At 40.1% G+C, this 19,122-nt stretch overlaps 1 long non-coding RNA gene and 1 pseudogene across 2 annotated transcripts in view; one reads left to right on the top strand and one right to left on the bottom strand.

The window, feature by feature from the left end:
- LOC131277499 (uncharacterized) overlaps window positions 1–19,122 on the top strand; it is a 131,885-nt gene that overhangs the window by 89,483 nt on the left and 23,280 nt on the right. The gene's annotated exons all lie outside the window — the stretch shown is intronic.
- LOC131277502 (olfactory receptor 2G2-like) lies at window positions 14,934–16,524 on the bottom strand (annotated as a pseudogene).

Genomic DNA, 19,122 nt, shown 5'->3' with positions numbered 1-19,122 from the left:
TTGATTCTCTTTTGAGATGTTCTGTCCAAAGCTGATAGTGGTGTATTAAAGTCCCCCAGTATAATTGTAGAGGCATCTATTCTTTCACTTAGTTTTTCTAGTGTTTGCCTCATGTATTTGGAGGTGCCCTTGTTAGGAGCATAAATATTTATGATTGTTCTTCCTTCTTGAAAGATTATCCCTTTCACTAATATATAGTGTCCTTCTTTGTCTCTCACAATTGTTTCACATTCAAAGTCTATTTTGTCTGATATTAATATAGCTACACCTGCCGTTTTTGGTTATCGTTTGCTTGTAAGATTGTTTTCCAGCCATTCACTTTCAACCTCCATGAATCCCTGGGTCTAAGATGTGTTTCTTGTAGACAGCATATAGATGGGTCATATTTCCTTATCCAATCTCCCAGTCTGAATCCTTTGACAGGTGAGTCTAATCCAGTGACATTCAGTGTTATTACCTTCAAGGAATTATTTATGTTAGCCATATTTTGTTTGGACTTGTGTTTGTCATGTTTTGTTTGTTTTTTTCCTTCTCTTTTTGTCTTTTTTGTTGCTTGTACACTCTCCTCCAACTCTGTCTCTCCTGTTTTTTTCTTTGTTCCTGCAGAACTCCCTTTAGTATTTCTTGAAGGGCAGGGTTCTTGTTGGCATACTCTTTTAATTTCGGTTTATCTGTGAATATTTTGAACTCTCCATCATTTTTGAATGCTAGCTTAGCTGGGTGGAGTATTCTTGTTTGGAAATTTGTTTTTGTTTTATTATCTTGACTATATCATACCACTGCCTTCTTGCCTCCATGGTTTCAGATGAGAAAGCAGCACTTAATCTTATGGAGCCTCCCTTGTATGTGATGGTTCTCTTTTCTCTTGCTGCTTTTAGAATTTTCTCTTTGTCTTGAGCATTGGATAATTTGACAAGTATATGTCTTGGGGTGGGCCTGCTGGGATTTATGGTGTTTGGGGTGCATTGTGCTTCCTGGACGTGTACATCCCTCTCTCTCAGTAGATTTGGGAAGTTTTCAGCCATTATTTCCTCCAACACCCTTTGTTTCCCCTTTTCCTTCTCTTCTCCTTCTGGGATGCATATAATACATATGTTTGTGCATTTTGCATTGTCATTCACATCCCTAAGTCCTAACTGGATTTATTCTATCTTTTTATCAATCAGTTTTACTCTCTGTTTGATTTCAGATGCACTGTCTTCCATGTCACTAATTCTCTGCTCTGCCTCTTCTAATCTGCTGCTATTTGCTGAGAGTGTATTTTTGATTTCTTGAACTGTGGTGTTCATCACCATCATGTGTTATCTTTTTGCATATGTCTGCAATTTCCTCTCCCAGTGATTTCTTCATCTTGTTAATCTCTTCCTTTGCTTCATTGAGTTGGTCTCTAATATATGTTTTGAGATCTTTAATTATTTGTCCAATGTTCTGCTCCCCTTCCTGGTTTTTAGTTTGTTCATTGGATTCAGCCATGTTTTCCTGATTATTGGTTTGGTTTGTAGTTTTTTGTTACTGTCTGGTCATTATGTTATCTTGACGGGATTAATCAGTTCCTTGTCTAGTCTTGCGGATCAATTAGTTGTTGTTCATACATAAGTGTTATGTATTCTCTTTGTCACTTTGTTCTTCTTACTCTGTTTTTTTGTTGCTTGCTAAGTTCACTTTGAACGAAAATATTAGGGCCAGGGAACAAAAATGAGTAAGAAAAGAAAATGTATAAAGTAGTATAGGTAATAAATGTTATCAGAGCAACAATGTGAGATCTGGGAGAATGGATATTAGACCCATGTAAGTTGTGTAGAGTTATAGCAGTAGGTAAAGTACCTATAATGAGACAGTCAACTGAATATGGGGAGGAATATAGTATGAAATAAAAAGCCAGTGTTTTAATGAGAGAGGGAAAGAGAAAAACAATAATATTAAGAGTGGATAAAAGACAGAAAACAAAAGGTATTAGACATTAAATGTCAGACAATTAAGGGGCCAAAGAAAGGAAGGTGGAATGTAAGAGAAACAGTAGATGATGGAGGATAGAAAGATGTGGGGGAAAGGGGATAGTGTAGGTGGCCCAAATCAATACATACAGAAAAGTGAAAATGGAGGATGAGGAAACACAGCCAAATGTTAAATGTTCCCTGCAGCACCTATTATCTAAATAAAATAAAATAAGAAGGAAAAGAGAAGAGAGAAAGGGGATGGGCAAAGAAAAGGGAGGGAAACAAGCAAGAAAAAGAAAAAGAGAATAAAACTAAATAAATGAAAAAGGACCTTGGGGGATAAAATGGGAGAAAAGACCAGGAGACAATGCAATATTAGCAACCAAGACAAAAAAAAAAGAACCAACATTTTAAGCTAGGAATCACTTTGCAGTTAAATAATACACTTAGGGATCTGACCTTCCCCCTTTCTCCTTTCCTCACTTCTCTCTTCCAGGGCAGCAGGAAAGCTGCCTGAGAGGTCCAGTAGGAGATTCAAGTAGGTTCTTTTTGAACCAACTCAACACAGAAGACTATAGCTCTTTATTTCCAATGTGAGATCACCTACACCTTACCAGCAACCCCAAATATGCTACTGGAAGCTTGGATAGCATCTCCTACAGTTCCTCGTCATTAGATGTGCTAGGAGAGGTCTAATTGATTTTCTGCCTCCACCTTCTCCCAGACCAAGTTTCCTATCCCTGGACGTTTAGGTAAATAGAGCTTTCTCAGCAGATTCACCTCTCCTTTCTTCCTAGACTCTCCCCAGGACAGCTGGTATACTCCTCCAAGTTCAGGGAGAGAGAGAGAAAAAAAACCACACACAAACTCCAAGGGCTAGGTTAATCAAGGACCTCAGATAGACCTCAGGGTTCGGTATATTCAGGAATGGGAAGTCTGTGATATTGCAGACTCAAGGTGTGTGAGTCTCTGAAGTGTGGTCCACCAGGGTTTAGGGGACACAGACCTGGGAGCCCTGTATCCAGTTAACAGCATGCCTGGGAGCACCACAGCATAACACAGCCTTCAGGAATCCCCACAGCTGGGTGCCAGCCCTAGGGGGAGGGGTCCTACCCACAACCTCTGACCTCCATGTCAGAAACTCAAAATTCCACCTCTCACAAGAATCTCCTCTGTCACTGTCTCACCAGATCGACATCCTGACACTTCCTGCCCTGCAAGCCCCTGAAACCGCCCACTCAGGGTTTGGGAACACCCCACATGACAAAGATTCCAGGGATCACCAAGGCCTGGCCACCAGCCCTAGGGGAAGGGGCTCCACCCAGAACCTCTGACCTCCATGTCAGAAATGCAAAATTCCACCTCTCACAAGAATCTCCTCCATCACTGTCTCACCAAATCAACTTCCAGACCCCTCCCACACTGCAAGACCCTGAAACAGCCCACTCAGGGCTTGGAAACTCCCCAGCATAGCAAAGCCTTCAGGAATCCCCAGTGCTGGGCCACCAGACCCAGGGGGAAGGGTCTCACCCACAAACCCAACCTCCATGAAAGAGACCCAAAATTCTACCTCTTGCAAGAATCTCCTCTGTCACGATCCCACTAAATTGATGTCCAGACACCTCCTGCCCTGCAAGCACCTGAGATAGCCTAGTCCAGCAGGACTCCAACCCTACTCAGCCTCTTCTTTGCAGGAGAGATTATCTCTCAGATGCAATCTTGCCCCCCATTCATCTCTTTTTTTTTAAAATTTATTTAATTCCCCTCCCCTCCCCCGGTTGTCTGTTTTCTGTGTCCCCCTGCTGCGTCTTGTTTCTCTGTCCGCTTCTGTTGTCGTCAGCGGCACGGGAAGTGTGGGCGGCGCCATTCCTCGGCAGGCTGCTCCCTCCCTCATGCTGGGCGGCTCTCCTTATGGGTGCACTCCTTGCGCGTGGGGCTCCCCTACGCGGGGGACACCCCCGCGTGGCAGGGCACTCCTTGCGCGCATCAACACTGCGCATGGGCCAGCTCCACACGGGTCAAGGAGGCCCGGGGCTTGAACCGTGGACCTCCCATGTGGTAGATGGACGCCCCAACCACTGGGCCAAAGTCCGTTTCCCCCCATTCATCTCTTGATGGACATTTGGATTGTTTCCAACTTTTGGCAATAGCGAATAATGCCGATATGAAAATTGGTGTACATATATCTGCTTGCGGACCTGCTTCCAATTCTTCTATGTATATTCCCAGCAGAAGGATTACTGGATCATATGGCACCTCTATAGTTAGCTTCTATAGCACAGGAACCATCAAACTGTGCACAATGGCTGCACAATTCTATATTTCCACCAGCAGTGGATAAGGGTTTCTATTCCTCCACATCCTCTCCAAATCTTGTAGTCCTGTTTTTTAAATAGTTGCCAGTCTAATGTGTGTAAGATGATATCTCTTGTAGTTTTGATTTGTATTTCTCTAATAGCTAGTGATATTCAGTATGTTTGCATGCACTTTTCAGACATTTGTATTTCTTCTTTAGAGAAGTGTCTATTCAAATCTCTTGCCCATATTTAAAAAATGGGTTGTATGTTTCTTTTATTTTTGAGATGTAGGGTTTCTTTTAAAATTCTAGATATTAGGCCCCTATCAGATATATGGTTATCAAATATTTTCTCTCATTGAGTAGGTTGCCTTTTCTCTTCCTTGACAAATGGACACTATAGGCAGGGCAGACAGCTCAGGATTTTGGCACCCTACCAGCAGGCCCTACTTCGAATTTATGCTCTATATGACAGAGTTGGGCTCAGTGGTGGTTTTCCTAACATGGTTCTTTTGCCTCTTCCATTTGAACCTGTAGTTAGTGCTAAAGACTCAAATCTCTGGGTTGTCCATGTACCAGGTGGGCCCTGAATCTCAACAGATTTGCAAAAGCTACTCTCCAGTTCATTGGTTCACCCAGGATAACTAACCAGATGATAATTGACAACAACCATCTCAAGGAACAGAGAGTCTGCAACTGCACCCAAGATAGTCCCATCCATTGACCCCATGGGATCTAAGCCTCTTTTCAACTAGAGACAGAGTGGTCCTCACCATCCCAGAATCCTCAGAATTGGGGAATGAACAATGGACAAGAGGAGGCTTACTGTTATTCTATTATAGACTTATTGTGATCCTAGCAATGGAAGAACTCTTATCATTGACATGGAGGCAGTGGCCACAGGAGGTTCTGAGGGGAAGGAGAAGGAAAAATAGGTATAATTTAGGGATATTTTTGGGACGTGGGAATTGTCATGAATGACATTGCAGTGACAGGTATAGGCCATCATATATCTTGTAATAACTTACAAAAATGTGGGAGTGTAAACTATAATGTAAATTATAATCAACACTTAGTGGCATGTTCCAAGATGTGTTCATCAATTGTGGCAATTGTACCACATTAATTAAGGATATTATTGATGTGGGAAATGAGGGATTGGGACATATGGGAGTCCCCTAAATTTTTTATGTAACATTTATGTAATCTACGTTTCTTTAAAAAATTTTTTAAAGTATATTAAAAAATAGTACAAATTTAAGCATATTCTTCCCTGAATCAGAACAAATGTATGTTACTATCACATGATATTAAAAAATAGGGTGGTATTTGGGTGAAAATACACCTAAAGCAATCAATGGACTGTAGAGAATAGTAAAATATTAATATTTTTCTATCAATGGTAAAAAAAAAAATGACTGAAATAAACCAAACACAAAGTACTACATATTGTTAGGCTTCATTTATATGAAATGTAAATAAAAATAAATTTATAGAGATGGAATTAGATTAGTGGTTATGAATGGCAGGGGAAGGACAGAGGGATTGCTGACTCCTAATGGGTAAGAGACTTTTCTTTTTGGAGTAATGAAAATGCCCTAAAATTGAGTGCAGAGATGAATGCACAATGCATTCATTTTTAGAAAAGCCATTTAATGAATACTTTAGTTGGATTATATAATATGTGAATATATCTTAATAAAATTGCTTAAGGAAAAAAAAAACTCCCAATGCAGTGAAGTCAAGGACAATAAGTCTTCACTAGTTATTTAAGTAGAATTTCTCCAAAGGAGATATACAAAAAGCCTGAAAAGATACTCAAAATCATTGGTTATCAGAGAAATGCAGATCCGAACCACAGTGAGATACCAGTTAACATCCACTAGATGGCTATCACTAACAAAACAAAAAATAGTAAATGTTGGTGAAGATACAAAGAAATACAAATCCTAATATATTGCTAGCAGCATTGTAAAATGGCACAGACTCTTTGGAAACCAGCTTGGAAATGCCACAGAAAGTTAAAAATAGAATTACCATAAAACCAGCAATCCCACTTCTTGGTATATACTCAATAAAACTGAAGGCAGGGAACTCAATATCCGTAACCAAAGAATGACAGAGGACCACCATGTCACACCTTATACAAAATCAATGCAAGATGGAATAAAGATCTAAATACAAGAGCCAAGACCATAAAGACCTTGGAAGATAATATTAGGAAGCATCTACAGGATTTTGTAATAGGAAATGGCTTCATAAACTTTACACCCAAAGCATGAGCAGTAGAAGAAAAAATAGATAAATGGGATCTCCTCAAAATTAAAACCTTTTGCATCACAAAGGGGTATGCCAAGAAAGTGAAAAGACAGCCCACACAAAGGGAAAAAGTATTTGATAACCATATAGGGGCCAAATATGGAGCACATATAAAGAAATCCTGTATCTCAAAAATAAAGATATAACTCATTTTAAAAATGGGCAAGTGATTTGAACAGACCCTTCTCAAAAGAAGAAATACAAATGGCTAAAAAGCACATGAAAAGATACTCAACATCACTAGCTATTAGGGAATGCAAATCAAAACTACAATGAGATACCATTTTACATAATTTTAACTGGTGACCATTAAAAAACAGAGGACTACAAATGATATAGAGAATGTGGGGGAATGGGAAACTTCATCAATTGCTGGTGGGAATGTAGAATGGCCCAGCCATTGTGAAAGATACTTTGGCAATTCCTAAAAGAAACTATAGATTTTCTATATGACCTAGCAACTCCACTGCTGGATATATAACCAAAAGAATTGATAGTAAGGACAGAAACAGTTATATGCACACCAATGTTCACAGCAGCATTATTCACTGTTACCAAAAGTTGGAATCAGCTCAAATGCCCATCAAGAGATGAATGGATAAATAAAATGTGGTATATACATACAATGGGATATTAGCCATAAGAAAGAATACAGTACTAACGCATGGGAAAACTGATGAATCTTGAGGACATTACATTGCATGAAGCAAGTCAAGTCTTGAAGGACAAATATTACATGACCTCTCTGATATGAATTTAGCAAATCAAGATGACAGAGAGCAAGGGTCTGAAAAATAGGGTTGCATGAAATAGAAAGGGAGAAGTTTGTTAGCTAATGCCCATATATGTGAAATCTATGAAAAGGTGGAAATGAGTAGTTGTGCAGTGAAGGAATATGGCAGGGGTACAGGGTTACTATTGGGTTGGGTAGTGCAAGCTTGACAGGGTGGGGAGGATGTGTTGGATGCTCCATTGAACTGGAGGGATTGTTGAGGGAGGGAGGAGGTAAACACTGGGGATTGGTAGGTATGTGGCTGAAATTAAAATGTTGAGAAAGCTCTTTTGGCAATATGAAAAGGGTTACTAGTTTAGGGTGTTGAATGGGGGTCATTTGGGACAGGGTGCACCTGGGACAGTCTTCTAGAGAAAGGGCAAATGATCATTTCATCATAGTGTGTTGTATCATTGGGGAAAGAACCACATAATGAGTGGGAAATAGACTCCCATCCTGGGGAGGCCCAATAAGTTCTCAAAATAAGGAGAGGGTGCCTCTTGAGAGCACACACAGTTTCTTATAGGGAAAGACAGACTAGTGTGTCAAGCCCTCAGCATTGTTGCAAGTATCTATGAATCTTGTCCTTCAAGGAGTGAAGTCTGGTGGTTGCAGTGGACCCCATGGGGAGGGGGAGGGAAGAATAAAATATATGGAAGGGGGATATTTAGGGGACGATGGAAGTGTTCTGCATGATCTTGCAATGATGGATATAGGCCATGTTAAATTTCATCAAAAATTTATAAAAATGTATGGTCTAAAGTGTAAACCATAATGTAGACCATTGACCATGGTTAGTAGCTATGTTTCAATATTTCTACATCAGTTGTAACAAATGTACCATCCACATGTAAAAAGGTTATTAATAGGGAAGGGGGGAAAGGGGGAGGATTTGGGGTATATGGGAATCCTCTATATTCTGTTTGTGACTTTACTGTGACCTAAAAGAAATGAGAAAATGAAAAAAGTAAGACACTGAGGAAGAAATGAAAGAAAATTCCACTGTACATACAGGACAACAGATATTACAGTGATGAAAGGCAAAATGTCAAAAAAAAGTATTCATTTTTTAAAAATATTTTTTATTTGAATACCCCAATTTTTAAACTTTATTTTAGTTTTTGTTTTTCTGTTTATATATTTTATTTCTTGTGTTTAAACCCATTATTATTATTTCATTTTCCTATTAATTACATTTGGTGATATTATTGGCTTCATTTTGAAGAAGTTTTGTATCACAGAAGGGTTACAACTGTGGTGGAGGAGCATCATTGGTGTGGGGTGTCAGTGATGTGGGATACATGGAAGGAAGTTCACCTGGACATACATGTGAGGTATATACATGTGCTGGAATGTTCATGGGGCATTGTCACAGTGAGTGGAGATTCATGCAATAACTGAAAGAATATTGAATTCCCATCCTGGGAAGCTCTGCCACATTCTCTAATAGAATATCAACATTCCCCAAGTATGGAGGCAATGACTAGAGAAGAAGGATAGTCCATTGATGGACCCCTGATATTGATGACTATGCTTATAAGCCTTTGCTCTTGAAATTGAAACTTAGCCTAGTGTTGTAGGGTGCCTAAGAGTTACCCCCTGAGATCCTCCATGTCACTCAGATGTGGCCTCTCTGTAAGCCAAACTCAGCATATAAATATATTACCATATGTGACTCCCAGGGATAAGCTTCTCTGCCACTGAGAGTTTATTACCAAGCACTGCCTGGTGATGCAACTTGAAAAAGACCTTGAATAAAAGGGGGGAAATGTAAGGACAAATGAGTTTATATGGCTAAGAGTCTTCGAAATTAGTTGGGAGGTCATCCCAGAGGTAATGCTCATGCATGCCTCAGCCGGATCTCATAGACTACCAAAGTATATTCTACCCCAAACAGTGGGGCTCCTGAGGGCTCTGGAGACACCCAGTTCCTAGAGTCATGGCAGGTAGATTTCAGAGTTTGGTGTCTCTCCAATGGGCCCTACTTTGGAGTTTGTGCAACCTAGTGTGACAGAGTTGGACTTAGATGTGACTTCTCTACACATGCCTCCTCTGTCCCTTCTATTTGTACCTATAGTTGGTGCTGACATTGGTAGGCGTACATCCAAGAGATTTGAATCTCTGGGCTTTCCATGTGTCGGCTGGGCCCTGAGCCTCAGTGGAGATGCAATACCTACTTTCTAGTTCATTGGACTCACCCTGGACAACTGACAAAGAGGTGAGGATGGACAGCCACCATAGCAAGTAACTGAGAGTGTCTTCAGCTGCAAGCAAGAGTCCCATCCATCAGCCATATGAGATCAAGGTCCCTTCTCATTTAGATGTGGAGTTGTATCACCATCCCAGAATCCTCAGGATTGGTGAATAAAAAATGGACTAGAGTGGACTTGCTGGTATTCTACTATAGGCTTATTGTGATTCTAGTAATGGAAGAAATTATTTCATTGATGTGGAGACACTGGAGGTGCTGAAGGTTGGGAGAGGGAAAAAGAGGTGCATTTTCAGGACTTAGAATTGTCCTGAGTAACATTGCAATGAAAGATACAGGCCATTATATATCCTGTCATAACCTACAGAGTTGAGTGGGAAAGAGTGTAAAGTACAGTGTTAACTATAATCCATGCTTTTGTCAGTTCTTCAGATGTGCTCATCAATTGCAATGAATGTTCCACTCCAAAGAAAGAATTTGTTAATGTGGGGAAGAGTGGACATTGTGGGGATGGGGAAATTTTGGGAGTCCCTTATATTTTTGTGTGTAACATTTTGTGTAATCTAAGTATCTTTTAAAAAATAAAAAAATACTTATAAAACTCTATTACAGATGACATGATCTTATATTTAGAAAATTCTGACATATCTACAACAAAGCTTTTAAGCTAATAAATGAGTTCAGCAAAGTGGCAGGAAACTAAATCACTATGCCAAAAAAAGGTGGTGTTTCTAAGTACTAGTAATGAGCAAATCGAGGAGGAAATAAAGCAAAAATTCTATTTATAATGAGTGTTGCTGGGGGGGGAGAGGTGGGGTGGGGGTGGTGGGGTTGAATGGGACCTCATATACATATATATTTTTAATGTAATATTATTACAAAGTCAATAAAAATAGCAACAAAAAATTCAAATATGTAGAAATTAATTTAATCAAGAATGTAAAGGACCTTTATTCCAAAAACTACAAAGCACTGCTAAAAATAATCAAAGAAGACCTAAACAAATGGAAGGACATTTTGTGTTCATGCATTGGAAGACCAAACATCATGAAGATGTCAATTCTACTCAAACCCATTTATATATTCAACACTATACCAATCAAAATTCTAACAGCCTAATTAAGAGATATAAAAAAAAGTCAATTACCAAGTTTATTTGTAAGGGAAAGTGTTCCTTAATAATAAAAAACATCCTAAAAAAGAAAAACAAAATCGAAGATGCATGCCTCCCGATACTGAAGTGTAGTATATAGCTACAGTGGTCAAAACAGCAGGGTAAAGGAAGCTGACTTGGTCCAGTGGTTAGGACATCCATCTACCACATGGGAGGTCTGAGGTTCAAATCCTGGGCCTCCTTGACTGGTGTGGAGCTGGCCCATGTGCAGTGCTGATGCACGCAAAGAGTGCCCTGCCACACAGGGGTGCCCCCTGTGTAGGGGAGCCCCATGTGCAAGGAGTGCACCCCATAAGGAGAACCACCCAGTGCAAAAGAAAGTTCAGCCTGCCCAGGAATGGCACCACACACACAGAGGGCTGACACAGCAAGATGACACAACAAAAAGAAACACAGATTCCTGTGCTGCTGACAATAACAGAAGCAGACAAATAAGAACATGCAGCAAATGGACACAGAGAACAGACAACTGGGGGGGGGGGAGGAAGGGGAGAGAAATAAATAAAATAAATCTTTAAAAAAACAGCAGAGTATTGGCATAAAGATAGATACATTGATCAATAGAATGAAAATGAGAGTTCAAAAATAGACCCTTGGGAAACGGACTTTGGCCCAGTGGTTAGGGCGTCCATCTACCATATGGGAGGTCCGCGGTTCAAACCCCGGGCCTCCTTGACCCGTGTGGAGCTGGCCATGCGCAGCGCTGATGCGCGCAAGGAGTGCCGTGCCACGCAAGGGTGTCCCCCGCGTGGGGGAGCCCCACGTGCAAGGAGTGCGCCCGTGAGGAGAGCCGCCCAGCGTGAAAAGAAAGTGCAGCCTGCCCAGGAATGGCGCCGCCCACACTTCCCGTGCCACTGACGACAACAGAAGCGGACAAAGAAACAAGACGCAGCAAATAGACACCAAGAACAGACAACCAGGGGAGGGGGGGAAATTAAATAAATAAATAAATCTTTAAAAAAAAAAAAAATAGACCCTCACTTTTAAGGTCAAATGGTTTTTGATAAGCCTACCAAATCCACTTTTCTGGGCCAGAACAGTCTCTTCAACAAATGGTGCTGGGACAACTCGATATCCATACAAAAAGAATGAAACATGAGCCCTATATCACCCCCTATACAAGAATCAACTCGAAATTGATCAAAGACCTAAATATAAAAGCCAAGACTATAAAACTCCTAGAAGATAATGTAGAGAAATATTTACAAGCCCTTGCAGTAGGTGGCAGTCTCCAAAACCTTATACCCAAAGCTTAAGCAACTAAGGAGAACATAGATAAATGGAACCTCCTAAAAATTAAACACTTCTCCAGCAAAAAGGACTGTGTGAAGATGGTAAAAAGGCAGCCTACACAATGGAAGAAAATATTTGGTAATCATACATCTGACAAGGGTCTAATATTCATTATATATAAAGAGATCCTGCAACTCAACAATAAAAATTCAAATGACCTGATTAAAAATTGGCCAAAAAACTTGAATAGGTATTTTTCTTAAAAAAAGAATTACAAGTGGTGAAGAAACACATGAAAAAAAATGTTCAACATCACTCACTATTAGGGAAATGCAAATCAAATCTACAGTGAGATTTAATTTCACACCTACTAGAATGGCCATTATTAACAAAACAGAAAACTGAAGGTGTTGGAGAGGATGTGGAGGGGCAGGAATGTTTATTCACTGTTGGTGGGAATGTAGAATCCCCACTGTGAGTCTGTTTTGTGGTTCCTAAGAAAGTTAGATACAGATCTACCATGTGAATCTGCAAGACCACTACTAGGTATATAACCCAGAAGAACTTAGAGCAGTGATATGGACAGACATCCACACACCTATGTTCATAGTGACATTATTCACAATTGCCAAAAGATGGAATCAACCCAGGATTCTATCACATGGAATATTATTCAGCAGTAAGAAATAATGAAGTCGTGGAGCATATGACAACATGGATGAGCCTATAGAACTTTATGTTGAATGAAGCAAGCCAGGCACAAAAGGACAAATATTGCATGATTTCACTATTATGAACTATTAATAAATAAAATGAGAAAAATCATGGAGTTAATAATAGCAAGAATATGTCACCAGAAAATAGAACCTAGTTACAGAATGAAAAGCTGAAATTTAATCTTTGCAGAATTGGTAAAAATGTGTTTTTAAATGTTTAGAAATGAATGAAAAATGTCAAAGAACATTTTAGGATTTATAATTTATAGCACTAACATATGAGCATTATAGTGGTTTGTTTTTTGTTAATTTTTTTCTTTTTTCAAGTCTTGAAAAAGAAAATGCTCTAATATTGATTAAAATGATAAATGCACAACTCTGTGATTATATCAAATGTCATTGATTATAAACTTTAGTATAATAATATGGTGAGTTTGGGGAAAAATACACCAAATGTAAGATATATGCTATAATTAGTAGTAATATATTAATAGTAATATACTACGATGCTCTTTCATAATTTGTTACAAGTGTTTCACAAAAATGCAAGGTATTGGTTGTGGGTGATGTATGGGAACTGTATGATGTTATGCATGTTTGTTTTCTAAGTTCACAGCTTTTACTATATACTTACTGTTTCTGATTGTTCATGTAAGTATAACATACTTCAATAAATTTTTAATGGAATAAAACAGGCTGTTAGAGAGAAATACATAATTTAACATGAGGTTTTGAAGATTAGACATTTGAGCTTAAAGAGAAAGCTGGGAGGCATTGTAAAGTCATATGCAAAGGTTTTTATTTTAAATTGTGATTAAATCAAAATGTACTTGCTGTTCTCAAAAACCTAGTGAGGGGGGAAGTGGCTAAGACTTAATCAGTTGGACTCCCATCTACAATATGGGAGGCCCTGGGTTCACATCCCAGAGCCTCATTGTGAAGACAGGCTCACCCACATGCTGCGGAGAGCCTCCGGCCCACAAGCACCATGGACAATCACCTCAGCAAGGTGATGCAACAACAAAAAAAAAGGGAGACAAGCAAAAAAAAAAAAAAAGGCAGAAGAGCATGCAGCAAATGGACACAGCGAGCAGACAGCAAGCAAGCCACAAGGGCGGGGAGATAAATAAAAAGTAAAAAAATACAGACACAAAAGAATGCACAGAGAATAGACACAGAGAGCAGATGGCAAGCAAATAGCCACAAGGGGGGATTTTTAAAAAAACTAGTAAGTGAAGAAATACAAAAAATCAGAAACTTATAATACAGGACTGGGTGTGGGGTGCAGCACTAGAGGTGAATTCAGAGAGCCTACAAATGGGACTTAAGGGGCTTAGGAACCCATACTTAGAGTTGATAAAAGAATATCACTGAAGTTTAGTGTTTTCTCTTTCTGTTCTCAGCAACTGGTCAAAGTATTTTAATTTTTGTGAAAGAAAAATTGTAAAAACTTTATAATAATTCAGTAGTTTATAGCCATCTAAAAATATGGCTGTGGCTATTAAAGAGAATAAATTTTATAAAAACTAACTTTAAAAACAATAAAATCCTTAGAACAGCGATCTGTTTTAATTGGGTCTATTGCATTTCAGGTCCTAGTATACAGCCCAGTTTAGAAATAATGTAATGGTAGTTGCGCAAATTGGCCAAGTCCCACAGCTCTTTTTTTTTTTTTTAAGATTTATTTATTTATTTAATTTCCCCCCTACCCCTGGTTGTCTGTTCTTGGTGTCTATTCGCTGCGGCTTGTTTCTTTGTCCGCTTCTGTTGTCGTCAGCAGCGGGGGAAGTGTGGGCGGCGCCATTCCTGGGCAGGCTGCTCTTTCTTTTCACGCTGGGCGGCTTTCCTCACAGGCGCACTCCTTGCGCGTGGGGCTCCCCCACGCAGGGGACACCCTTGCGTGGCAAGGCACTCCTTGCGCGCATCAGCACTGCGCACGGCCAGCTCCACACGGGTCAAGGAGGCCTGGGGTTTGAACCGCGGACCTCCCATATGGTAGACGGACGCCCTAACCACTGGGCCAAAGTCCGTTTCCCAGCCACAGCTCTTCTTTGGTGAAATGGGCACTCAAACTCAGATTGTTCAGATTCTGAAATTCAAGTGCTAATTTATTCTCTTCTACTGAATCCCATTGACAGGGTCATGAACATAACAAAATTAGTTATTTAGTCACCCTTCATTAAGTGATTCACCCTTAGTAAGTCTCTCCTAAATGTTTCTTGATAATCATGTCCCACTCAGTCATAGAGTTTCCAATTTTTTTTTTCAGTGCTGCCTTTACTTCTTGTTCCTCAGGGTATAGATGAGTGAGTTAAGCATGGGGATCACCACGATGTAGAAGAGGGAAGCAAACTTTCCTTGGTCCTTGGATCTACTTTTGGCTGACTGCAAATACATAAAAATGATGGTTCCATAGAAGATGACTACCATCAGGTGGGAAGAGCAGGTCCCAAATGCTTTATGTCTTCCAATGGCTGACTTGATCTTCAAAATTGCTTGAGCAATGTACCCATAGGAGATTAGGATGAGTGACAGAGGCACCACCAGGAATAATACACTAGCCACAAAGAGCTCAGCCTGGTTGAAGGTGGTGTCCACACATGCCAACTTGATGAGTACAGGGACCTCACAGAAGAAATGATCCACCTGGCAGTGACCACAGAAGGGCAGCTGAAGGGAGAGTGTGGACTGAATCAATGTAGTGGCCACCCCACTGAGCCATTCCATAGAGGCCAAGACATGGCAGAGCCAAAGATGCATGAAAAAATATAATGTAAAGGATGGCAAACAGCAACATAGTGATCATAGGTCATCACAGCCAGGTGGATACACTCAGTGTAGCCCATTACAAGGGAGACATAGAGTTGAATCATGCAGTCTACATATGTGATGGACTTATCTGAACACTTGAGGTTGACTAGAAGCTGGGGAATGATACTGCTGAGGAAGCAGAGGTCCAGGAAGGAGAAATGGGAGAGGAAAAAAATACATAGGAGTGTGGAGTTTAGAGTCCAAGATGGACACCAAGATGATAGCAGTGTTGCCTAGAAAGGTCATGAGGTAAAGGAACAAGATTATTCCAAAGAGAACCAGCTCTAACTGAGACTCGTCTGAAAAACCTATCAGAATAAATCCAGAGGAGGCACTCTCATTGGTCCCCTGAATTCCTCTTACTTTGACCTTTCACTTCTGAAAGATGAAATCATATCATGTATTAACCTCAGGGATTTTATGACAAATCAATGACAATAAAGATTTAGTGCTAGGGGCAAGATGGTATCTGAGTGAGTACATCTCTTAATCTCTCCTGCAAAGAAGCAGGTGAGTACGATCAGAGTTCTGCTGGACCAGGCTGTTTTGGGGGCTTGCAGGGCAGGAGGTGTCTGGACATTGATTTGGTGAGACAGTGACAGAAGAGATTCTTGCAAGAGGTAGAATTTTGGGTCTCTGACATGGAGGTCAGAAGTTGTGGGTGGGACTCTTCTCCCTAGGGCTGGCAGCCCAGATGTGGCAATCCCTGAAAACTTTGTTGTGCTGAGGTGTTCCCAGACCCTGAGCAGGCTGTTTCAGGGGCTTGCAGGGCAGGAGGTGACTGGATGTCAATTTGGTGAGACAGTGACAGAAGAGATTCTTGTGAGAGGTGGAATTTTGGGTTTCTGACACAAAGCTCAGAAGTTGTGGGTGGGACCCCTCCCCCTAGGGCTGGCAGCCCAGCCACAGGGATCCCTGAAATCATTGTTGTGCTACAGCATTCCCAAACCCCATGTTTACTGGATGCATGGTTCCCAGGTCTGTATACCCTAAAACCTCATAGCCCACACTCCACAGACTCACATACCTTAAGTCTGCAATATCCCGGTCTTCCCATCCCCAAATCCAGCACCCTGAGGCCCGTCTGAGGTCCTTGATTACCCTAGCACTCCACGTTTTTTTTTGTTTGTTTGTTTTTTTCTTTGAGCTTTGAGGAGTGTACCAGCTGACTTGGGGAGAGTCCGGGAAGAAAGCAGAGGTGAATCTGCTGAGAAAGCCCAATTTACCTAAATGTCCTAGGATAGGAAACTTGGTCTGGGAGGAGGTGGATCAGAAAATCAATTAGACCTCCCCTAGCACACCTAAGGGGAAGAGACTGTAGGACATGCTATCCAAGCTTCCAATATCATATTTGGGGTTGCTGGTGAGGTGTAAGTGCTCTCATGCTGGAAATAAAGAGTCACTGTCTTCTGTGTTGAGTTGGTTCAACAAGAACCCACTTGAATCTCCTACCGGACCTCTCAGGCAGCTTTCCAGCTGACCTGGGTGAGACAGAAGTGAGGATGGGAGAAAGAGGGAATGTAAGATCCCTAAGCATTTTATTTAACTGCAAAGAGGATTCCTAGCTTGAAACTTTGATTCTTTTTTTTTTTTATCATGGTTGCTACTGTTGCATTGTCTCCTGGTCTTATCTCCTATTTTATCCCACAAGGTCCTTTTTCATTTATTTAGTTTATTTTCTGTTTATCTTGCTTGTTTCATCCCCTTTTGTGTTCCCCCCTTTTTTCTCTTTTTTCTCTCTTTTTCTTCTTTTTTATTTTATTTTCTTTATTTAATAGGTGCTGCAGGGAGCACTTCACATTTGCTGTGTTTCCTCATCCTCCATTTCCTCTTTTCTGTGTGTATTGATTTTGGCCACCTACACTCTCCCTTTCCTCTACATCTTTCTATCCTCCATCATCTACTGTTTCTCTTGCATTCCACCTCCCTTTCTTTGGCCCCCAAATTGTCTGATTTTTTATTTCTCATACCTTTGTTCTGTTTTCTTTTATCCACTCTTGATATTATTGTCTTTCTATTCTCTTTCCCTCTCTCATGAAAATACTGGCCTTTTAATTCATACTATATTCCTCCCCATATTCAGTTGACTGTCTCATTATAGGTACTCTACTTACTGCTATAACTCTACACAACTTACATGAGTCTAATATCCATTTCTCCTAAATCTCACATTGTTTCTCTGTTAACATTTATTACCAATACTACTTTATACATTTTCTTTTCTTACTCATTTTGCTTCCCCTGGCCCTAAATTTTCCTTCAAAGTGAACTTAGCCAGCAACAAGAAAATAGAGTAAGAAGAACAAAGTGATGAAGAGAAGACACTTACACATGAACAACAACTAATTAATCCCCAAGACTAGACAAAGAAGCTAAGGAACTGATTAAACCTGTCAAGATAAAATGATAACCAGACAGCACCAAAAAGTACAAACCAAACCAATAATCAGGAAAACATGGCTGAATCCAATGAACAAACTAAAAACCAGGAAGAGGAGCTCTCAAAACATATATATTAGAGACCAACTTAATGAAGTAAAGGAAGAGATTAACAATATGAAGAAAACACTTGGAGAGAATACAGAAGAAATTGCAGTCACACAAAAAGATAACAGATATGATGGTGATGAACACCACAGTTCAAGAAATCAAAAATACCCTCTCAGCAAAGAGCACCAGATTAGAAGAGGCAGAGGACAGAATTAGTGATGTGGAAGACAGTACATCTGAAATCAGAGAGTAGAACTGATCAATAAAAAGGTAGAAAAAAACGCAGCTGGGACTTAGGGACCTGAATGACAATGCAAAATGCACAAACATACGTATTATAGACATCCCAGAAGGAGAAGAGAAGGGAAAGAGGACAGAAGGGGTGTTGGAGGAAATAATGACTGAAAACTTCCCAAATCTACTGAGGGAGATGGATGTACACGTCCAGGAAGTACAATGCACCCCAAACACCATAAATCCCAGCAGACCCACCCCAAGACATATACTTGTCAAATTATCCAATGCTCAAGACAGAGAAAATTCTAAAAGCAGCAAGAGAAAAGAGAACCATCACATACAAAGGAGGCTCCATAAGATTAAGTGCTGCTTTCTCATCTGAAACCATGGAGGCAAGAAGGCAGTGGTATGATATAGTCAAGATAATAAAACAAAAAATTTCCAACCAAGAATACTCTACCCAGCTAAACTAGCATTCAAAAATGATGGAGAGTTCAAAATATTCACAGATAAACCGAAATTAAAAGAGTATGCCAACAAGAACCCTGCCCTTCAAGAAATACTAAAGGGAGTTCTGCAGGAACAAAGAAAAAAACAGGAGAGGCAGAGTTGGAAGAGCGTATACAAGCAACAAAAAAGACAAAAAGAGAAGAAAAAAATTTTAGACAAATACAAGTCCAAAGAAAATATGGCTAACATAAATAATTCTTTGAAAGTAATAACACTGAATGTCAATGGATTAAATTCACCTGTAAAAAGATACAGACTGGAAGATTGGATAAGGAAATATGACCTATCTATATGCTGTCTACAAGAAACACATCTTAGACCCAGGGATTCATGGAGGTTGAAAGTGAATGGCTGGAAAACAATCTTAAAAGCAAACAATAACCAAAAAAAGTCAGGAGTAGCTATATTAATATCAGAC

The sequence above is a fragment of the Dasypus novemcinctus genome, unplaced genomic scaffold (genome assembly GCF_030445035.2).
Source record: "Dasypus novemcinctus isolate mDasNov1 unplaced genomic scaffold, mDasNov1.1.hap2 scaffold_119, whole genome shotgun sequence".
Classification (NCBI taxonomy): Eukaryota; Metazoa; Chordata; class Mammalia; order Cingulata; family Dasypodidae; genus Dasypus; species Dasypus novemcinctus.
Note: the sequence above shows the minus strand (reverse complement) of the source record. Positions and strands in the feature narration are given on the sequence as shown.